Source organism: Vicia villosa, unplaced genomic scaffold (assembly GCF_029867415.1).
Source record: "Vicia villosa cultivar HV-30 ecotype Madison, WI unplaced genomic scaffold, Vvil1.0 ctg.001696F_1_1, whole genome shotgun sequence".
Lineage (NCBI taxonomy): Eukaryota > Viridiplantae > Streptophyta > Magnoliopsida > Fabales > Fabaceae > Vicia > Vicia villosa.
In genome coordinates, this window is record NW_026705699.1 from 463709 (window position 1) to 486032 (window position 22324).

Genomic DNA, 22324 nt, shown 5'->3' on the forward strand with positions numbered 1-22324 from the left:
CATTTGGACATATTATTTATGTTTCTGTTATTTTTTTTCTTTGTCCATTTGGACATATTATTTATGTTTATGCTATTTTTTCTTTGTCCATTTTGGACATATTATTTATGCTTCTGTTATTTTCTCTTTGTCCATTTGGACGTATTATTTATGTTTATGCTATTTTTTCTTTGTCCAATTGGACGTATTATTTATGTTTCTGTTATTTTCTCTTTGTCCATTTGGACATATTATTTATGTTTCTGCTATTTTCTATTTGTCTATTTTGCTAACGTACAGGAAAGATCTTATAAATTAGGAGTAAGTAACTCCTAATTGCTTGCTCAAACACTTCCATTTTCAAACAACGTATTTTCAAAACTTCTCATCTATTTTCAAAACTTTCATCTGGTATTTGAAGGGCATTATTCCCGGTGAAACTCTTCAGAGACCTATGTGACCTATTGTCCATCTTCACTTCTTCTATTTTCAAATCAACAAAGCATTTAAAAAAGTGAGCTAAGCAACTAAGAGCCCATGGATAACCATGGATACAAAGGGTGCTTAAAACCTTCCCTTTGTATAACCAACCCCCCGAACCCAAAATCTGTCAAAAGGTCTTTCCTGTTCTTTTATGCCTTTCCTTTTTTGGATAAAATAAAAGTCGGTGGCGACTCTTGCAAAAATATAAAATAATTTGACGAAAAAGAGAGCAAGGAGTCAGTTCGCCTCAAAAAAACCGAGTTTACAGAACTGGCGACTCTGCTGGGGAGTGAAAATCTTTTTAAAGAGGGGTTACCTTAGAGTTTTGATCACTTTAATATTTGCTTATACTTGTTTATTTTATTATTTTTTGCTATTCTGGATATATGTGTGGTTCCATCACTTGAGATACATTATGGACAAATCCTAACCCGGATTAAGTACACATAAGAATTAGGTGGAGGGTATAGTCATGTATGGCATACAAGGAGTTCAGTCCTTAAAAAGCTGGCATGAGAATCCTTCCGCTCAGTGGAGGTTCCTTGTTGGTAGTATATGTTTAGCAAGTTCAGTTGCGAAGACATTATTGCTTTCATTGAACTGTAGAAGCTGAGTTGGCCGTAGAACCCCAACCCATCCTGGCCTTATTAGGTTGTGGTGCAGAAACTATTCAGGTGAAGACTTAGATTAGTTGTCATGCGGAGAACCACACTCAGACGAGTTTTTCTTGAGAATATTGCTAGCTCACAAGTTCAGTTGTGCAAGCCGGTAATATCCGAAAGAAGAATGTGGACTCTGACGTATCAGTAGAACATGTTGTGCAGGTGATTAACCCCTAGTACTATCCCATGTTTGGTTCTTTGACCTCATGCTCGTGACGTTGAACTTTTGAACCTATCTTATGTGCACCATGTTTGTGTTACCATTTCTGTATATGTGGCATTCATGCATTCATACATTCATAAAAATCTTTTCCTTTGATTTTCAATGAACTTAGAGGTCTTTTTTGTAAACATCGTAAGTTTCATCAAACTCAATGGATCTTGGGTGTTGATGGGGTGAAAACTCTAATCCACCAAAATGGATGATTGATTTTGATGATAACTTGATCAATGCTTTAATCCAATGCTTAAATGTTTGCAAATTAATATCTTAATTTCTTTGAAACTCAAAAAAAAAAATATAAACAACAATTGCATCATTTGCATACATACATTCAGGTTATCCATGAAACTTATCCTTGTCTGTCTCCATCTTTAGAGTTATCTATCTACCATCAAGTTGATTCTTCCTCCTCGAAATCCTCTTCCATAAGGTTTTAGGTCTGATCTTCATTGTCCTTTCCATCAAGGGGCAGCAGGCCATGATTTAGAAAGATGTTTCCCTACTGTTTGCATTTCCTCAGTTATATTGTTTGCTTTTAAACTTTTTTCATCCCAGAATGTTAATTTTAATGAAATGAGCATCGTATTTTTGAATTCATGTTCATCTACTATGTCTATGTTTATGCTTCTTTTACAAAAAAAAAATTATTTTGCTTTCTCTATCAAACTTGTGTTTTATGCAAAGATGGGAGGGAGGATGATGACAACGAAATACCCAGGTTGTTGAACTGTATGCTTTCAAATAAAACTTTGCTGACGATGTACAGGCATTGTTTCAATTCCCAAACACTGGAGAAATAAGGAAGTTAATCCCTTGTCAACCCCTTTGAGCCTAGAAGTTGGTGTTTTTTTTTATACGAAATAACCCACATTTTAACCCGGGGCAGGGTAGTTCCCAGTTAATTTGGTTGTGCATTCTATTTTAAGAGAATCATTCAATACACCTTTCAACAAGTGTTTTAATCACAAGCTTTCCTCCGCATACATCAAAGAAATGTTGGAGACGCCGAGCAAAAGCCAATGATGGGTCATTATAATCATTAAGCAGGTAGTCACTATCTTTCAGGAAAAAAGTATCAAAAAAAGAAAATCAAAGAAAAGCCTGCTAAGTCAAAATCAAAAAATGACTTAGGCAAAAATTAAGGCATCCCGCTGACTGTGAGTTCAAAATAAACAGCTCAGGCAAAAGTTAGGGATATCAAAAAGAAAAAAAGGAGAGATAAGTCAATAAATTCTTGAACCACAAAATGTTGTGACTATCAAAAGGAAGAAGTGACTGGCATCTCCAAGTTTTCTTGGCTTGTGAACTATCATCATTACAACAGGTAAAATTCCAAAAGTCTCTTGGTACCTGAATGCATATTTTGAATTAACTGGGTTTAGGAATGAAGATCATTACGAAGATGGGGTGGGTTACAAAAATTTTGAGCCTTATACCTTTTATTTTTTAAACCGTGAACCTGACCACGTTACAACCTTCAAAAGCCCTAATTGAAGCAAGGTTTATTTTGAAAGCATACTACAACAAGGTTGCGTAAGCTGACTCCCAAGAGATTTACCAATCATTTATGTTGATACCATATCTTTGCTTTATCTTTCACGTTGATTGTTTTAACCTTTATGTTTTGAAAAGTGATTCCATTTTCTTTACAAAGTGACTTTGATTTCAAAAATATGTTTTGAGCATTGCATTAAAATTACCATTCTTGAATAAACATTTTATTTGCAAGTAAGCACTCATCTTCTAGGAAGTTCAAACAGTAGAGAAACTTGATCAGTGATCCTGTTAGGGGCACATTACTTCAAGATCCTGTTGTTCAGATGTTTAAATCAAGATTTGTTGATCAGAATATCCTCTGCAAGACTTATACTGGGGCAATCTTCTTCAGCAATACTCAAGCCTAGTTTATCAGTTATTCTCAAAGGATCATTTGTTTGATACAGTTATCAGTGTGACAAGAAGTTTGTTCATGCATCTTCTTTCCAAGCGGATTTTTTTAGAGTTCCTGTGTTGAGGAATCAAAGCTCCAATCTTGCCTCACAAAAGAGTCAATCCCAGTCGTCATGAATAACTACATTGCATTGAGCATTCATCATGCATAGAAAACTTTAACATCATGCATAAAAACAAAATCATGCTCATTTACATTCTTCTAAGGTCCTGTTGTTGTCAACATCTTACCTTGAGATCAAAGTCCAACTTACTTGGCACCTACCCAAACAAATTTATCCTTTTGATTCGTTTTGTCTGTATCTATCTGATATTCTTCATGATATGTCTTGTTTGTTCTGACAATTTTTCAGAACTTTGTCACCTTTTATTCAAAGCTTCTATGGATGTCCCAATTCCCAATAAAGTGTTATTACCTCATTCAATGTCACTCTTGAATGTCTCTGAGTTCAATCATGTTTTATCTTGATTGTCGTTTGATGCTGCTGCATTCATGGTTTATCTTAAAACGCTTTTGATATTTTCTTCTTAAAGTTCAAATCATGTTTTACCATGATTGACCTTGGTGTTCTCTAATCATGTTTTACCTTGATTGTCACTTGGTATTCTCTAATCATGTTTTACCTTGATTGTCATTTGGTATTTTTCAATCATGTTTTACCTTGATTGTCATTTGATGTTATCCAATCATGTTTTACCTTGATTATCCCTTAATGACATCCAATCATGTTTTACCTTGATGGACCTGTGATCATGTTTTACCTTGATTGTCCGTTGATGATTATCCAATCATGTTTTACCTTGATTATCCTTAATGACATCCAATCATGTTTTACCTTGATGGACCTGTGATCATGTTTTACCTTGATTGTCCGTTGATGATTACCCAATCATGTTTTACCTTGATTGTCATTCGATGTTGCCCAATCATGTTTTACCTTGATTGTCATTTGATGTTGTCCAATCATGTTTTACCTTGATATTCATTTTATGTAGCCACATTCATGTATGCCTCAGATATTCTCTTCTCAAAGTTCAATCATGTTTTATCTTGAAAGCTTTTGTCAACTGTTTCTTTCTTCTGTGAAGTCCGATTCTATTCCTGGATGACTTATACCTTTTCCCCAACGGAGTCTGTTTACTTCTCTCCTGTGGTGTCCTGTTTCCATCTCATGGAAATCATATGCATTCATAATCATAAGCATTACATTGCATCTCAGGTTCAAAAATTGTGTTTTTTTTTAATATATTTAAGTCTCTTCCATCACGTTAAAACGAAGATTTACAATCATCGTGTCTCCGGATAGAAGAAACTTAAATAGGGGCATCTGTTGCACCCCAATTTTTGACCTCTGAGATCCCATAATTTTTCTAAGTATCATGATCATTATCATTATCATTTATCATCATGCATATTTTTATTTACTAACAAAAAATAAAAAGAAAAAAAAGTTTGTTGCTTGTGTGTTAAAAAGACAGGAGAATGATCAAGAGAAAGCTGAAGAATTCAGGGTTTTGAGGCCCACAAGAGGTTCAACATTCTCTCAAGATTCAAAGGTTCCTTCAATCAATATTCAAGTCCAAGGATGGCTCAGTTTAAGGCAGACAACTCTCAAGATCGCCAGAAGCGCCAAATTAGGTTTTTTGTTTTTTTTCCAGGAGAACGAGTTTTTGAGACCTCAAATGGATTTCATGGATATTCATATGTCTCAAAGTACCACCAGACAAATTTTCAAACTTCAATTCGCTCGGACGCACAGTCAACAGCTCGAACAGTCAACAGACGACCAGTTTGACCAAAAAGTCAACAGACAGTCAAAAATGCAATTTTTTGTCAACATCCATATTTTGTCAAAAGATTCATCATGTGATCAATGGTTGATCATAATTCATCAAGAAAAGTTCAGAAATCGACAAAACTCAAAATTGCAAAATTAGAGTTTTTTACCTAAAAGTCAACTGAACTTTGACCGACCATAACTCTCTCATAATTTATCAGAAAAATTCCAACCAAAGCTCATTCTCAAGGAAATTCAATTCTCTACAACTTTGATGTTGGGACTAAGGTCAAGAAATGCTTCCGCCTAAGAGATATAAGCCAAAACATTACAGGTTATTTTTAAAGTCAACGAAAAGCAGTTTTTTGTCAAAGCCCATATCATCAAGATAACTTCTCCAAATGAAAAAACGCTTCCAAAGTGGCTTGTAGAGGACATCTTGGGCTTTCCAAAAAGTAAAATAACACTTTCATAGGATCAAAATTGAGGGAGATATGCCTCGAGGAAGTTGACCTTTTTTGGAAAAATGCATGAAACAAGTAATGACCAAAACTTGATTTTTTTTCAAAAAGGCCAATTCTTTTGTGATTCAATCTTGATTCCCATATGTCTAAGGGGAATCCACGACCCACCCATGATCCATAACATTTTTATTTCATTTTAATTAAATTTTATTCATTTAAAGTTTAATTAAAGTGAGATAATTCAAGGATAATTCAATGATAATTCAAGGATAATGCAAGGAAGCTTCATGTGATACAAGCAATGATATATTCAAAGCATCAAAGATAAGATTGCAAGATTGGAGAGAATAATAATTGAGTGATTAAACCATGGTTAAGTTTTTTAACTTAGCATAAAAGAATATTCCATTCTTTTTCCACAAAATCAATCATTATTTTTTCCACTTGCTTGGCCTCCTAGATCAAACTCTTTGCCTATAAATAAAGCTTCATTTTCTTCATTAAAGGGAAGAGAAAAAAGGGAGGAAAGAAGAGGAGGAGGAACAAGAGAAGAATAACAACACACTCCAAAAGCATAGCATAAGTTTTATATTTTTCAAAAGTTTCAAGAAACTTGTAAAAATCAAGGCTCATTCAAATAGCCACTTTCAATCAATTTCAATCACTCTATTCCACTCTTGGGACATCATAGAGTAAGTACAATGTAATTTTAATATGTAGTAGTGTTAGGAGTTCATGAATTAAAAACTCCATATTTATGCATATTTTCAATTTCTCAAAAAAAAAATGTTTTAATTTTAGTTTTAAGTTGATAAAATGTTTATTTAATTTTTAACATAAAAATATTTTATTTCTTTTCATAATTAATTTATTTTGCTTAATTAATTAGTAATTATGTAAATATTGCTTTTTTTTTATTATTTTCAACCAATAAAAAAGAAAACTCCAAAAATATTTTCCTTTTAGATTTAGGTTTATATTTTTATAATCTAATTTTTGACATAAAAAAGAATATTTTTTGTTAAGTTTAATTATTTGTATAATTATTTGTTTAATTAGTTTGTTAATTAACTTAAAATCAATTCCAAGAAAATCACAAAAAATATTAAGCTTAATTTGTTTTATATTTATTTTTGTATATTATTTGATATTATTTCTTATCTTTTTCTTTGTCTTGAATTGGAATAAAAAAAGATCAAACATGGAAGAGAATTGTATGCGGTTGATTTAAGACTTATGGAATTTTATCGTGTAGTCGCTATGATTTTATCAAGCTTCTGATAAAGTTCCATTGAATTTAAATCCAAGAACATCCTTCACTCACCATCAATCTTTATTACTAACTTTGATAACATACTTGACAAGTTTCAAGATGGTTATCTTTAACATCTAACAATTAACTTTAATTTCCGCATTTTATTATATTGTTCTTTATATTTCTTGCTTCATGCTTTATTTTATTATTTATTATTTATGTTTCTGTTATTTTTTCTTTGTCCATTTGGACATATTATTTATGTTTCTGTCATTTTTTCTTTGTCCATTTGGACATATTATTTATGTTTCTGTCATTTTTTCTTTGTCCATTTGGACATATTATTTATGTTTCTGTCATTTTTTTCTTTGTCCATTTGGACATATTATTTATGTTTCTGTCATTTTCTCTTTGTCCATTTGGACATATTATTTATGTTTCCGCTATTTTTTCTTTGTCCATTTGGACATATTATTTATGTTTCTGTCATTTTCTCTTTGTCCATTTGGACATATTATTTATGTTTCCGCTATTTTCTCTTTGTCCATTTGGACATATTATTTATGTTTCTGTCATTTTTTCTTTGTCCATTTGGACATATTATTTATGTTTCTGTCATTTTTTTCTTTGTCCATTTGGACATATTATTTATGTTTCTGTCATTTTCTCTTTGTCCATTTGGACATATTATTTATGTTTCCGCTATTTTTTCTTTGTCCATTTGGACATATTATTTATGTTTCTGTCATTTTCTCTTTGTCCATTTGGACATATTATTTATGTTTCCGCTATTTTCTCTTTGTCCATTTGGACATATTATTTATGTTTCCGCTATTTTCTCTTTGTCCATTTGGACATATTATTTATGTTTCCGCTATTTTCTCTTTGTCCATTTGGACATATTATTTATGTTTCCGCTATTTTCTCTTTGTCCATTTGGACATATTATTTATGTTTCCGCTATTTTCTCTTTGTCCATTTGGACATATTATTTATGTTTCCGCTATTTTCTCTTTGTCCATTTGGACATATTATTTATGTTTCCGCTATTTTTTCTTTGTCCATTTGGACATATTATTTATGTTTCTGTTATTTTTTTTCTTTGTCCATTTGGACATATTATTTATGTTTATGCTATTTTTTCTTTGTCCATTTTGGACATATTATTTATGCTTCTGTTATTTTCTCTTTGTCCATTTGGACGTATTATTTATGTTTATGCTATTTTTTCTTTGTCCAATTGGACGTATTATTTATGTTTCTGTTATTTTCTCTTTGTCCATTTGGACATATTATTTATGTTTCTGCTATTTTCTATTTGTCTATTTTGCTAACGTACAGGAAAGATCTTATAAATTAGGAGTAAGTAACTCCTAATTGCTTGCTCAAACACTTCCATTTTCAAACAACGTATTTTCAAAACTTCTCATCTATTTTCAAAACTTTCATCTGGTATTTGAAGGGCATTATTCCCGGTGAAACTCTTCAGAGACCTATGTGACCTATTGTCCATCTTCACTTCTTCTATTTTCAAATCAACAAAGCATTTAAAAAAGTGAGCTAAGCAACTAAGAGCCCATGGATAACCATGGATACAAAGGGTGCTTAAAACCTTCCCTTTGTATAACCAACCCCCCGAACCCAAAATCTGTCAAAAGGTCTTTCCTGTTCTTTTATGCCTTTCCTTTTTTGGATAAAATAAAAGTCGGTGGCGACTCTTGCAAAAATATAAAATAATTTGACGAAAAAGAGAGCAAGGAGTCAGTTCGCCTCAAAAAAACCGAGTTTACAATGGGGACCAATGGTTACAACATTCAAGATTGCAAAGAATCTGAATGAAGTATCTCTTGAGGAGCTTATAAGTGCACTGAGGAGTCATAAGGTTGAGCTAGATGCAAATGAGCCTCAGAAGAAAGGTAAGTCAATTACTTTAAAATCTAAAAATAAACATTGTGTTAACGTTTTTCAGGCAGAAGAGGAAGAATCTGACCAATCAGAGTCAGAAGAAGAAGATGATGAATTGTCTCTCTTATCCAGAAGAGTAAATCAGCTCTGGAAGAGCAAGCAGAGAAGATTCAAGAACTTCAAGAGACCTGAAAAGGGAGAATCTTCTAAACATAGAAGATCTGGCAAGAAGAAAGTAGTGTGCTATGAATGCAAAGAACCTGGACACTACAAAAATGAATGTCCTAAGCTTCAGAGGGAAAAGCCTAGAAAGAAGTTTGAAAAGAAGAAAGGCATGATGGCTACATGGGATGACTCTGATTCATCTGATCAAGAGTCAGACTCTGCTGAGGTATTTTCTGAACTCACTAGAGAAGATTTAGTTTCCAGCTTATCAGAACTTCTGGAAGTCAAGAGTCAACTTAGTATCAAATACAAAAAGCTCAAAAAAATTTTTGCATCTGAAACTAAGAGACTTGAAATAGAAAACTATGAACTAAAAGAAAAAGTTTTAAAATTAACTAAAGATGTTGAAGCATCTTCAAGTTCAGAAAAGTCAATTCCAAGTACTAACAATATTATGAAAGAATATGACTTGAGCTTCAGAAAGTTCTTATCTAGAGGTATAGGAAGAAGTCGGCTAGCTTCTATGATTTATGGTGTTAGTGGAAACAAAAGGATAGGTATAGGCTTTGAGGGAGAAATTCCATATAAACTTGAACTTGTTGATGAAATGATCATTAAATACAAACCTTTGTATAAACAGTTCAAGTATGGTCATTCTCATTATATCAAACACACATCACATTCTAAAAGTTTCCATATCACACACACAAAGTAATATGCTGTTGCACATTCTCGAAAATCTTATGTAAAATCTCAGTTCGATCAGAACTTGAGAAGGACTAACCTCAAAGGAACCAAAAGAATGTGGGTACCTAAGGAAAAGATAATTCCTGTTGCAGATCTCCTTCACAGTGCAAAAGAAAAACATGTCATGGTACCTGGACTCTGGGTGCTCAAGTCACATGACGGGAAGAAGGTCTGTGTTCCAAAGTCTAGAACTTAAATCTGCTGGTGTGGTGTCGTTTTTTTTACCTCCCCGTTTCACTTGGGAGGACGGCACGCTAGACCCTTCACGCGGAATTTGGAAGGAGAATGCGCCCGGGGCGGGATGAATTTTGTTTCAGTTCTTCCTACGATATCACACGAACTTTTTAATTATCCTACGAGTAGGAAAGGGGAAAAAGATCTCAAATAAACCCTAGGAGTTTGCTAAGTGTGGGGATTCACCTAGACTAGAAATTCTGGAGTCCGGGAGGTCGATTATACATAGGGAAGAGTTTAAGCATCCTACATATCCGTAGTACTCTACGGGAACCTTCTCTGTGTCTATGTGTTTGTGTTTGTTGCTTATTGATTGGGAAAGTTTCCCCTTTGTGTTAGGAGAGAGAATTGAATTGAATTAAAAGAAAGACAGACAGACTATTTTTGGTTTTTTATTAGCTCGCTGAGATTCCTTGTGAACCTCATGCCTACATATCCCTAATGGAAGTAAGAGCTTTTTGTAGTTCGGAGAACTAATTAGGGAAATTAATTATTTTTGGTGCCTTTCTTGAAGCTCAAGGTTGAAGCTTGAATTAAATCTCTATTTACAGTAAAGAGACATGAAATCATCTTTACAGAGAGGTATTTCTACTATTCCACCACAAACATTTAAAGAGTGACAGAATAAATGAATTCATTTCATTCAAGAGGGGGACCTTACTTGTGTATGTGCAAGTATACCAGTCAACTGCGTCTTGAATGAAAGAAAGGTGCTCAACCAAATTAGGGAAACTTACCACATGCCTGGGTTTACTGACAGAGCATGCCTTTTGAAATCCTAAATGGGAGACTGATTAAAATTAAAATGTAATGTAATGTTTATTTGTTTGAATGTCGTGAGATAGGAGAAAGATCTCTCTATAGAGATAAGCTATATCTATCTACTGTATAAAAGATTTGATTTTAGCTGGCTTGTATGAGGCCCAAGCTTGAGGCTTTTGATTGATTTATTATTTTATTGACTCTAGGAGATGATTCCACTGGGGAATTTGTCTTTTACTGACTGAGACTGGGGAGATTATCTTTTTGAAGAGCTTAATCTTTGGAAGCTAACCCTTTCCAGGGAATTTGGATTTAAAGGAGTGATTTTGGAGGCTAACTCTTTCCAGGGGATTTGGATAAATGGCGGGAGGATTATCTAGTTGAGACTTCTTGTTTAAAGCCCAAGATTTAAGGCTGACATTGACTGAAAAGAAACAATTATGGATCCTAGACTCTGCTAAGGGAAATTAATGAAGATAGGGGGTGACAGAGACTGTCCATGTCTCTCATTCCAAAAGGTGTTCTCAATGTGAGATTGAGACATTCTTAGCTTGTTTAAAGTCTAGTTTGAAGAGTGGAAGAAACTCACCAGGGTAGGCTAGAAGGTGGCTAAAGACCTGTTCCTATGTTTATAAGAAACCTGATGGGTCCTTGTATACAAACTCAAGAGGAAGCTGGGAATGCTTTTAAGAAGCCTGTGGGTCCTTGTACAAAGCCCAAGAGGAGGCTAATCGAGGGTCATCGAGGGTCCTTGTTATAGCACAAGAGAAAGTTATGTGGTTTTGAACTTATTTTGGCTCTAAGCAAATGGGTAAGAGGTTTCACCGGGAATAATTCCTCTTGGGTGGATGTATCCTATTTTTGGGTTCTAAGGCTTTTTTTCAAGATGTTTCACCGGGAATAATTCATCTTGAGGGTTTGAACTAAAGATCTCTAATTAGGAAAGAGCCTTCACCGGGAAGACATTCTCAATCCTAGGCCATATTCCTATAATATATATATATATATATATATATATATATATATATATATATATATATATATATATATATATATATAGTTTAACTGTCCTATGGTTTATACTCAGACATAGTTCTAAATAATATATAAAAAGTTTATATTTGACAGTAATTTTAAATAAAGACTGTAAATTGATAGCTTGTAAAGCCTAACCTGGATGGAGTGGAGGCCTTTGAAGATGTATGTACAAAGCCTCACCATCAATTTTGTTGTTTTATTAATAACAGTTGAATATTTATTATAAACAGTTAAAGGTTTTTGAAAACAGAAGAAGTGAGGATGGACATAGGTCACATAGGTATCTGAAGAGTTTCACCGGGAATAATGCCCTTCAAATACCAGAAGAATGTTTTGAAAACAGAAAGAAGATTTTGTAAATACAGTTTTGAAAACAGACTATGAAAAGAAAAAGGTGATGGGTCTTACACTCTATTAGAGGCCCAAAGATTTATTTACTGTTTATAAGAAACAGTTAACTGAAATGAAATACTGTGGTGAAAATAGTTTTATTAACTGTATTTAAAAATAAAATGAAAAGGGGTTGGGACTTACACTCTATTAGAGGCCCAAAGATTTATTTACTGTTTATAAGAAACAGTGGAAAATGATTTGAAATGATACAAGGTTTTGTTGTCTGAAAACCTTGATCGTCTGTTTAATCGAAGTTTGAAAACAATTTGAAAAATTGAAAAAAAACAACTTAATTAGGATAAAGACAAATTCTATACCTAATTAAGACCTAAATGAATAGGGTTTTATCACAAAAAATGTTTACAAGAGATTAGGTTTTGGAAATCAAGTGAAAACCATATTTAAAATATTTTAAAACACTTAAAAATATGTTATTTTAAACCTAATAAAAATATATCAAATAAATAATGTTTTTTGTGATTTTTTGGTTTGTTCATAAAATAGATATATTAAATGAAGAGTGTGTGAAAAATCAAGTGAAAATGATTTAATTTGAAGTATGAATCAAATGGTTAAAGTTGTGAAGAAATTGAGTGGGAAAAGTGATAAAAAATATGGTTTTGTCTCCCAAAGGGTTTGAACTCACGCCCTCTAGGTCACCACTCAAAACACTTACCATCTGGACCACGCGCGTGGCTTGTTAAACAAACACCTCTAGCTTATTATATTTGAAAACAAATGCCTAAAAATGAGTTAAAAATAAAATCAAAACAAAAGGTCTGAGGGGGGGGGGGGGGGTTCGAACCCCAGACCTTGGGCAAGGCAAAGGCTTTTGGATGCGCGCTGTAACCATTGGGACACTACAATGAATTCGTAGGTTATACACAAACTATTCAAAATATAATAAATTTAGACCTGGGAATTTTGAAAAATGGCGCCATCACCATTATCGTCTTCAACCTCAAGCTCTCCCATTTTTGAATTTCCAACTCTCTCAAATCTCAACCATTTTCAAAGATGTAAAGAGCAAACTTGCTCCAAATTCACTCACGGTTCCAAATATATGACTAATATAAATTTATATTAACTATATCTACTGAATTAAACAAAATACGTGAAGAACCCTAAAAATTCAAAAATTAAATTAAATGATGATGCTGATGAATAAATGCATGAGAGTAGAGGGCTTTTGATCCTCTAGTGACACTAAATGAACTGGTATCGAGATAAATTGCAAAGAGTACTTAAATAAGAGTGTTAGAGTCTGAAAAAATACCTCTGAAAATGGAGGTCGCGTGAATGATGGAAAGCTTCTGGCTTTGAATGGATGATCACAAAAGCTTCCTGGGACCTTGTTGATGCTATCTGGGCACTTGAATTACTTTGAGAACCTCTGAATTATTGTACTCGACCCCTCTTGCTTGAGCTTCAAGTGAACATGGAGGTTGATGAATCTGCACCTACAAATGAGCTGCGACCATCTGGATAGCTTCACTACACCCTAAGGAGTGTGTTTGAATGCTTGGGCTTGCTTGACACCTTCTAATTTGTTCTACAGACCTCCAACTGCTCGAGCTCCAAAATGAGAGTGACTATGGTGTTCTTGCCCTTACAGAAATGAACCAGGTGCTTGGATCATCTCCAATGAACCTCCTTGAGATGTCAGAAAGCTTACTTTCAAAAGAAAAGCTTTGGTTTGAAGAATTCGATTCTTCTTGCCAAAGAACTCTTGAAAACTATAAGCAAGAGGGAGAGAAGGAGAAAGCAAGAATTAGAGTTACTTTGGTGTGTTGAATACTGAGGAATGCACTTGTATTTATAGGTGTCGCTACCGCGAAAATTAACAGAGTCGCCACTAACATATTTATCATGAAAAGGAAGGGAACGCCAGCAAACCACAAAACAAAACAACGGTCTCACGACCAGAGAAAAAGGGTAAGGGAGTCGGTTACGCGAGGGGAAGGTATTAGCACCCCTCACGCCCATCGTACTCGATGGTATCCACGCCTGTGTCTAAAACTATGGGTGTGTAAGGAATCTACGCTAATCTGGACTAAAATGCATGCAGAATGTAGGGAAAAGAAAGGATTATGCTCGCACGGGCCCTACCCCGCTGCCTACGTATCTGTTTTGCAGAATCAGAGCTACCGTAGCTCGGCTAACTAATTTCTGTTTGTTTTTTATTTTTTAGGTGAACGAGTTACATTCACACTCCGCTGCTCGACCTTTGGAGACTTATGCTTGGGAATGGAGCGAAAATAACAAGTTCTTAAGAAAAGAAAATCAAAGAGTGTGGTTTGTGTTTTAAAGAATGCATGAGGAAGACCTAAGCTAAGGGGGAAAGCTTGCTACCTAATGTTATCATACAAAGGGTGCAAGTCTAAACTAAACTATCAACCTACGAGGGAAAAAGGGAAGCACACAATAATATCACACAAACGAGCATCCGCTCGTAAAGCAAACAAACCAACGGTACTGACCAAGTGGTAGAAAAGCGGTCCCGCCATAGCCAAGGGGAGCAGCTCAACCCAAGTCAACCAAGCATCAGACCTCGTGAAAATGATCGGGCCATAGACAAGAGGGCGGACCCCTCTCAGCAACCAAGCCGTCACGGATCATAAAGGAAAACGGTGCGTGTGTACCCCGAGCATCAACGTCGAGCGACGCGAGCTATAGGAAAGGCGGGGGTCCGACTGCATGAACCCTTTTCCTGACATACTCGATAAAAAGATCTTGTGCAGGTTCAGAAGCGAGCCACGCGTAGCATGCGCATAATGAACGGACTCGATGAGACTAGGCGGGGGTTGATTGCTAACCCTTTCCGCATGCCTTCCATGAGGACTTAACGGAGTGCCATATAGGACTTATTACACCGTGACTCCCTGCCGCAAAGCACAAATATAAACACACCAACAAAAACAGAGCCTCTTTCGAGGGCTTGGCCAGATGCATGTCTAGGTCCTACTTCTCATGTTAAAGGATGATGCGGAAAGCGGTAAAAGGGACCAGGAGACAATACCGAACGGATAGCAAATCCGCAGTGAGCTAACAAGCGTAAGCAGAGAAGAAACTTCACGTAATCTAACATCCATCAAAGCCAGGAGTCCAGCATAAGCGTCAAAGCGATACAGTGTGAAAATAAATCACAACCGCTATGTGGTGTGTATAAAACACAACCACACAAGCAACCTGCAGGAAATACAAACCAGACAATACAGGAATATACATCTCAATGAATGAGAGATCGGGTGAATCGCATCGGAAATAGGTTCGTGTCCCACAAATAAAGTGGAACACGACGCAAATCAATCGCACCGGAAGCGAATTCGTGTCCCACAAATAAAGTGGAACACGAGACAAGTCGAATCGTAATCGAAGGCTCTCTCGAAGTACCTCGCACATCTCAACAACCAAATCAGTAATAACAAGGAAGCATGCATCGACCATAGAAAATAAGAGAAATTAAATTCTAAGTAAATCCTAAACAAAAGTCTAACAAGATTAAATTGTTTTTGTGACATTTTCATCTTAAAGTAATAGAACAAAACTATCTACAAAACATCTAAATTCTAATGAGCAAAATATTACATGTTTTTGATTATTTTATATCAATGCGAGAAATCTAATCAAACATAATATTTTTCATGGTATTTTATCAAAGAATTAAAACTAAACAATATAACAAAACATTTAAATTCTAACAAGCAAAAGATATTATGTTTTTGATATTTTTTTGTTTCATGCAAAAATCTACCAAAACTACTTGATTTTTATGTTTTTTATCTAGAAATGAACACACAAATGATTTTTATTACATGCTTACATCATCTAAGAAGAACAGAAAAAAGAACTAAATTCTAATTAGAAAGGAATTGTGAAACAGGGGGTTTATTGCTGAAACAGTAGTGCAGAGAGGTAAACAGGTGCATGGCCCACGAGTTAGGCCCAAAGAAATGCTTATTGTTCAGTTTTTTTGGCACAAATGATAGTGGTGTGTGGGCTTAAGAAGGGTGAGAATCATCATTTCATGACAGGCCCAAAGTTGATGGTCCATTGAGTTTGATTTTCAGATTTCTACATTTAACATGTTAATCCTATTTTATGATTCAGATTTTATCCCCAATTATCAACATTGACATCAATTAATATCGGCTAAACTCACAATTAACGCATAATTAACACATAATTGAAGAAACAAGAGAGTTAGGTTTACATGTGTTTGTGACCACTGAACCGAACCTCACTCTCAGCCTCTCTCTTTCTCGTGAACAGCGGCGACGGCACGGTGGATCTCCCTTCTCCGATCGAAACGGCGCCGGAGAAATTGTTCTCTGAGCAGCACCTCCACACGACACCATATCCTCTCTCGCTCATCCCTTCTCTCTCGCTACTCATCTCTCTCGATCTCGTCTTCAACCTTCTGATTTCAATCTCTCTCCGTTCCGCTTTGTCTTCGTCGATTCCGTGTCGGTGTTGGTTGCTCAGGTGATAAGATGCGTTGAAGATTCGATGAGAGGGAAAGGCGAAGATGATGTTGTTGCTCGCATTGACGATGTCGAAGAATTGCGTGAAGTTGTTGAATGAAGTGTGAGGATGAAGATTGGTGTTTGATTCTTTGTTACGGATTCAAATATGAACTGATTGAAGATTGAATTGAAGGACAATCGATGGAGGAAGAATGGAGAGAGGTTCGAAGAGTTTGTTCTTGTGCGATGAAGATGAAGAAGATTGAAATTGTTGTGGTGATTAGCGATGATGATGATGAACAACGCGATGATGACGCTGATGAATTGTGCCGCGTCGGTGATTGAAGGAAATGATGAAATTCAAGATCCGATTGAAGATTCTGGAGAAAGTTGAAGAATGATCCATTGAGGATTGGTGAATTCGGTTAGATATGTGAAGCGGTTGAAGATTGTTGCGTTTCTCTTTCGTTTTTTCTTTGTGAATTCTGTTGCAGGTTTTCTATGTTATGAATGGTGAATTGAAGGTAGAGGGAGATTATTGAAGAAGGTGAATCGAAAGGGAAAGATGAAGGTTCTCGTGGATGATTCAGAGTGATGAAGAGGTGAGTTATGAAGGTTCTTGAAGTTTGTTGAAGCTTGGAGAAGAAGATCCCCAAAGAGAGAAAAAAGTTTGTTGCGTTTTGTTCAGGTTTTCCAATTCTGTCCCCTTTTTCTTTGAGAATCTCTTTTTCCTTTTTCGAGTTTTCTCTGTGATTTTCTGTTATTGTTGTGAAGTTTCTGAATCACCTTCTCCTTTTGTTGATTCTGCAGATGATGATGAGGTTATGGAAAGAAAAATCGAAGATCCCTCCATGATGCTGTGAAGGAAGAATCAATAGAGAACCGTCCCCCCCTTTTCTTTGGTACCGGTCCTTTTCTTATGCAAACCGGGTTTTGTTTCCTTGTAATGAATGCGGAGAAATCAAGCTTTGAGCTACAGAATCAGAATCGATTTGATGCAGCGTGGGCCTTTGGATGCAAGTAGCAATTTTTTGTAATGAGTCCATGTAATCTTTTTTTTTTTGTAATTTTGTGGAGATTTGAATGTTGAATGAATGTATGTATAGAATTGGACTTGGAAATTTGAATGATCTCGAAATTTGTATGCTAAAATTCTCATGAATGAATCTTCCAACTTGAATCAATTCTTTGACCAATCAAAAGCTTAGTTTAAATTGAATTTATGGAATCAATTGAATTGAACTTCAAATCTCGATCATCTTATCCTTCGAATGCATCCTTAACTTCAATCACTAAGCTAAGTCAAACTCATATTGCAAGCCAAAAGTAAATGCAAGAATAAGCACGCCTTGAACAAAATGAACCCACAAGTCTCTGACATAACAATAAAGCTTTGAGGAATTCTTGAAGAAGATAAGAATTGAAACACATAAGAACTCCTCAACATGAAATCCAAAGAAGCTCAGTTGAATTAACGATTGCATACACCATGTATAAGAAACTCTTTATCATTTTTCTTTAATCTTCGAACGATGAAATAAACATCGATCATAACTTATAGCACGGAGAAAGAGGGCAAATTTTGGGGTGCAACAATAGGCAAAGGTCTCTGCACAGATTGAGGGAGTGAGCTTGCTTAATGAAGGAGTTTTGGTTTCTTGGCCATGAAGAAATTCAAAGAATCTCCAAAATGCAATGATGGCCAAACCGAGCTAGCTACCTATCCATTGATCTTATCTGATCTTGGGGAACATTTCTGATATGTAGAGGCTTTCTATTGGTTTAGGAGAAGATTCCAATTGATGAATCATTGCTTACCATAAATTCTCAAAAGTAATGATTACATAATCACATGTTCTTGTTTTTGGGAATCTTCTTCAATCCTTATGCCATGGTGGAAATGGATGCATGGTATGTTTACTGATGTATTATGGGTCGTGTAGCATCCATTAGTGAAGCCATTTGCACAAAATTGCAAAGTTTCAAATTGTACATGACCTATAATTTCACTTCATGAGGCCAACTTTGAACAAGCATAACTCCTAGCTCAAAATGAATTTGGAGAAGGTTAAGCACAATTTATAAAGCCCTTAACATTTACTTCAATTCATTAGTTTGGGGTTTCTTCAGAATCATTTGGGAAATTTGAGAAAAAAGGGCCTAAAGTTAGGAGAAAACTAGGTTAAAAACACTTAGAATTTTTCTAAGTTTTTATGAACTATAACTTCCAAAGCCAAAATCTCTCAAATGATTGATCTCTTGAAAAAAGTTGCAATGTAAGAAGTTGTTTTATTTCAAGATATCTACAACTTTCATGTTGGATGTTTTTTTAGTTGTGTAGGTGAAATTTTGAGATCCATGGACTAGTTCAAAATGCACTTAGTTTGACTTTTGTTGACTTTTTGATCCTTGATGAATTTTCTTGATTTTATTTGGCCAAATGACTTCAATAATCATATATTGATGATATTGGTCCTCAAAAGTCATGGTTTGACCAAAAAATTTGAAAGTCAAAGGTGATCTTGTACAGTTGACTTTTTCCAAATGAAGTGAAATTTTGGACTTTGGTAATGAATCAAGTCCTTCTCCTTAAATGAGTGATATGAATGGATTATATTGAGGTGATAGAAGTTCTTGAGTCATGTTTTTAGTTTTGGATCCATGTCCTGATTAAAAGTCAATTGCCCAGGTGAAATAGGTCAAAAACCCTAATTGTCGACCAGATGAAATTGATGACTGTAGATCTTGAATTGAAGTGTAATGCCCAATGGATATTGTCATGTGGATCATTTGAAGATGTTTGAAGCCTTTGAGTGATGCCCTGGAGCTTTTTAGGGTTTCCCAAATGTGGTCCCTGATTGTAGCCCCTGATGAGCTCAAAACCCTAGATTGGTGAGCTAAGCAAACCTGAGCCCAGATGATTGGTGTCTAATCAATCATAGGTGAATAGAATGAAGCTTTTGAGTCCTATGATTGTATTGGAGACTAATCCTTTTATTGATTGATCCTTTGCCTGAGCTCTTTTGTCCTTGAACATCCTCGATTAAGTACCAGATGAATAAGTGACTGCCCTGAGTATCTATTTTGAATTTGATGAAAAGTCTGGAGATGTGACATCTCAGGGGGGGTCAAAATTAGGGTATGAGAGCTGGAGAATTAAAGTTTAGAGGGAATCAGAAGGTCAAAATCATAGGCTCAGGAACCATATGCATTGGTAATTCTCCCTCTATAACTAATGTTCTTTTAGTAGATGGATTAGCTCATAACTTATTGTCCATAAGTCAATTAATAAAAAGTCTTGTAAATCTATTAGTCAGAAGGATGGATCAATCCTATTTACAGGCAAGAGAAAGAACAACATTTATAAGATAGATCTTTCAGATCTTAAGAACCAACAGGTTACTTGCCTTTTGTCTGTTAACGAAGAGTAGTGGGTCTGGCATAGAAGATTGGGTCATGCTAGTTTGAGAAAGATCTCTCAGATTAACAAACTCAATCTGGTCAGAGGACTCCCTAATCTGAAATATAAATCAGATTCTCTTTGTGAAGCATGTCAGAAAGGGAAGTTTTCAAAACCTGCGTTTAAATCTAAATTTTTTGTCTCTTCCTCTAGGACTTTAGAACTTCTACACATTGATCTTTTTGGCCCAGTCAAAACTGCATCAATCAGAGGCAAGAAATATGGATTGGTCATTGTCGACGACTATAGCAGATGGAATTGGGTAAAGTTCTTAAAACACAAGGATGAGTCACATTCTGTGTTCTTTGACTTCTGTAATCAGATTCAATCTGAAAAGGAATGTAAAATCATAAAAGTCAGAAGTGATCATGGTGGTGAATTTGAGAACAGATTCTTTGAAATTTATTTCAAAGAAAATGGTATTGTCCATGATTTCTCTTGTCCTAGAACTCCTCAACAAAATGGAGTTGTAGAACGAAAGAATATGACTCTACAAGAAAGCCAGAACCATGATCAATGAGACTAGTATGGCTAAGCATTTCTGGGCAGAAGCAATTAACACAACTTATTATATTCAGAATAGAATCTCCATAAGACCTATTCTAAATAAGACTCCTTATGAATTGTGGAAGAACAGAAAGCCCAACATTTCATATCTCCATCCATTTGGATGTATCTGCTATTTTCTAAATACTAAAGATCATCTGAACAAGTTTGATTCCAAAGCTTAGAAGTGTTTTCTCCTTGGATATTCTGAACGCTTTAAGGGCTACAGAGTATACAATACTGAAACTTTGATATTTGAAGAATCAATCTATATCAGATTTGATGATAATCTTGGCATTGAAAAGCCAAAGCAGTTTGAGAATTTTGCAGATATAGACATCTCTAACTCAGATCATGAAGAACCCAAAGGAAAGGATGTATCAGAAGATCAAGTTGCAGCGTCTCTAGAGAATCTCAGAATATCTGAAGAGCCAACACTCAGAAGATCTTCTAGAATCCATTTTGCACATTCATAAGATGTTATAATTGGAAAGAAAGATGATCCCATCAGAACAAGAGCATTCCTAAAGAACAATGCAGAATGTCAATTTGGTTTAGTATCTTTGATTGAGCCAACTTCTGTTGATCAAGCTCTGAAAGATGCTGACTGGATAATTGCTATGCAAGAAGAGTTAAATCAGTTTACAAGGAATGATGTTTGGGATTTGGTTCCAAGACGTAAAGGATTCAATATCATTGGAACAAAATGGGTTTTCAGAAACAAGCTGAGTGAGAAAGGTGAAGTCATCAGAAACAAAGCCAGACTGGTTGCTTAGGGATATAGTCAGCAAGAAGGTATTCACTATACAGAAACCTTTGCACCAGTGGCCAGGTTAGAATCTATTAGATTATTAATTTCTTTTTCCACTCAGAATATCATCACTCTGTATCAGATGGATATTAAGAGTGCCTTTTTAAATGGTTATATAGATGAAGAAGTTTATGTCCACCAACCTCCTGGTTTTGAAGACTCTAAGTCTCCAAAACATGTTTTTAAATTAAAGAAATCATTATACGGTTTGAAGCAAGCTTCCAGAACTTGGTAGAAAGATTAAGTTATTACCTTCTAGATAATGGTTTCATAAGAGGAGAAGTAGACACAACTCTCTTTTCTAAAACCTATAAAAAGGATATGCTTATTTGTCAAATTTATGTTGATGATATTATTTTTGGAACATCTAATGCTACACTTGGAAAAGAGTTTGCTAAGTCTATGCAGGAAGAATTTGAAATGAGCATGATGGGAGAACTCAAATACTTCCTAGGCATTCAGATCAATCAAACTTCTGAAGGAACATATGTTCATCAGACTAAGTATGTTAAAAAACTTCTGAAGAAGTTTAATCTTTCTGAAAGCAAAGAAGCAAAAACTCCAATGCATCCAACTTGGGTACTAGGTAAGGATGAGGTAAGCAAGAAGGTAGATCAGAAGATCTACAGAGGTATGATAGGTTCTCTTCTCTATCTGGCTGCTTCTAGACCTGGTATTTTATTCAGTGTATGCTTGTGTGCTAGATTCCAATCAGATCCTAGAGAATCTCACTTAACTGCTGTTAAGAGAATTCTTAGGTATCTGAAAGGTACTACTAATGTTGGTTTAGTCTACAGAAGATCTGAAGAATACAACTTAGTAGGATAATGTGATGCTGATTACGCTGGAGATAGAGTTGAAAGGAAAAGTACTTCTGGAAGCTGTCAGTTTCTTGGAAGTAACCTGATATCCTGGTACACCAAGAAGCAAGCAACAATTGCATTATCTACTACAGAAGAAGAATACGTAGTTGCTGCTGGATGTAGTACACAAATGCTCTAGA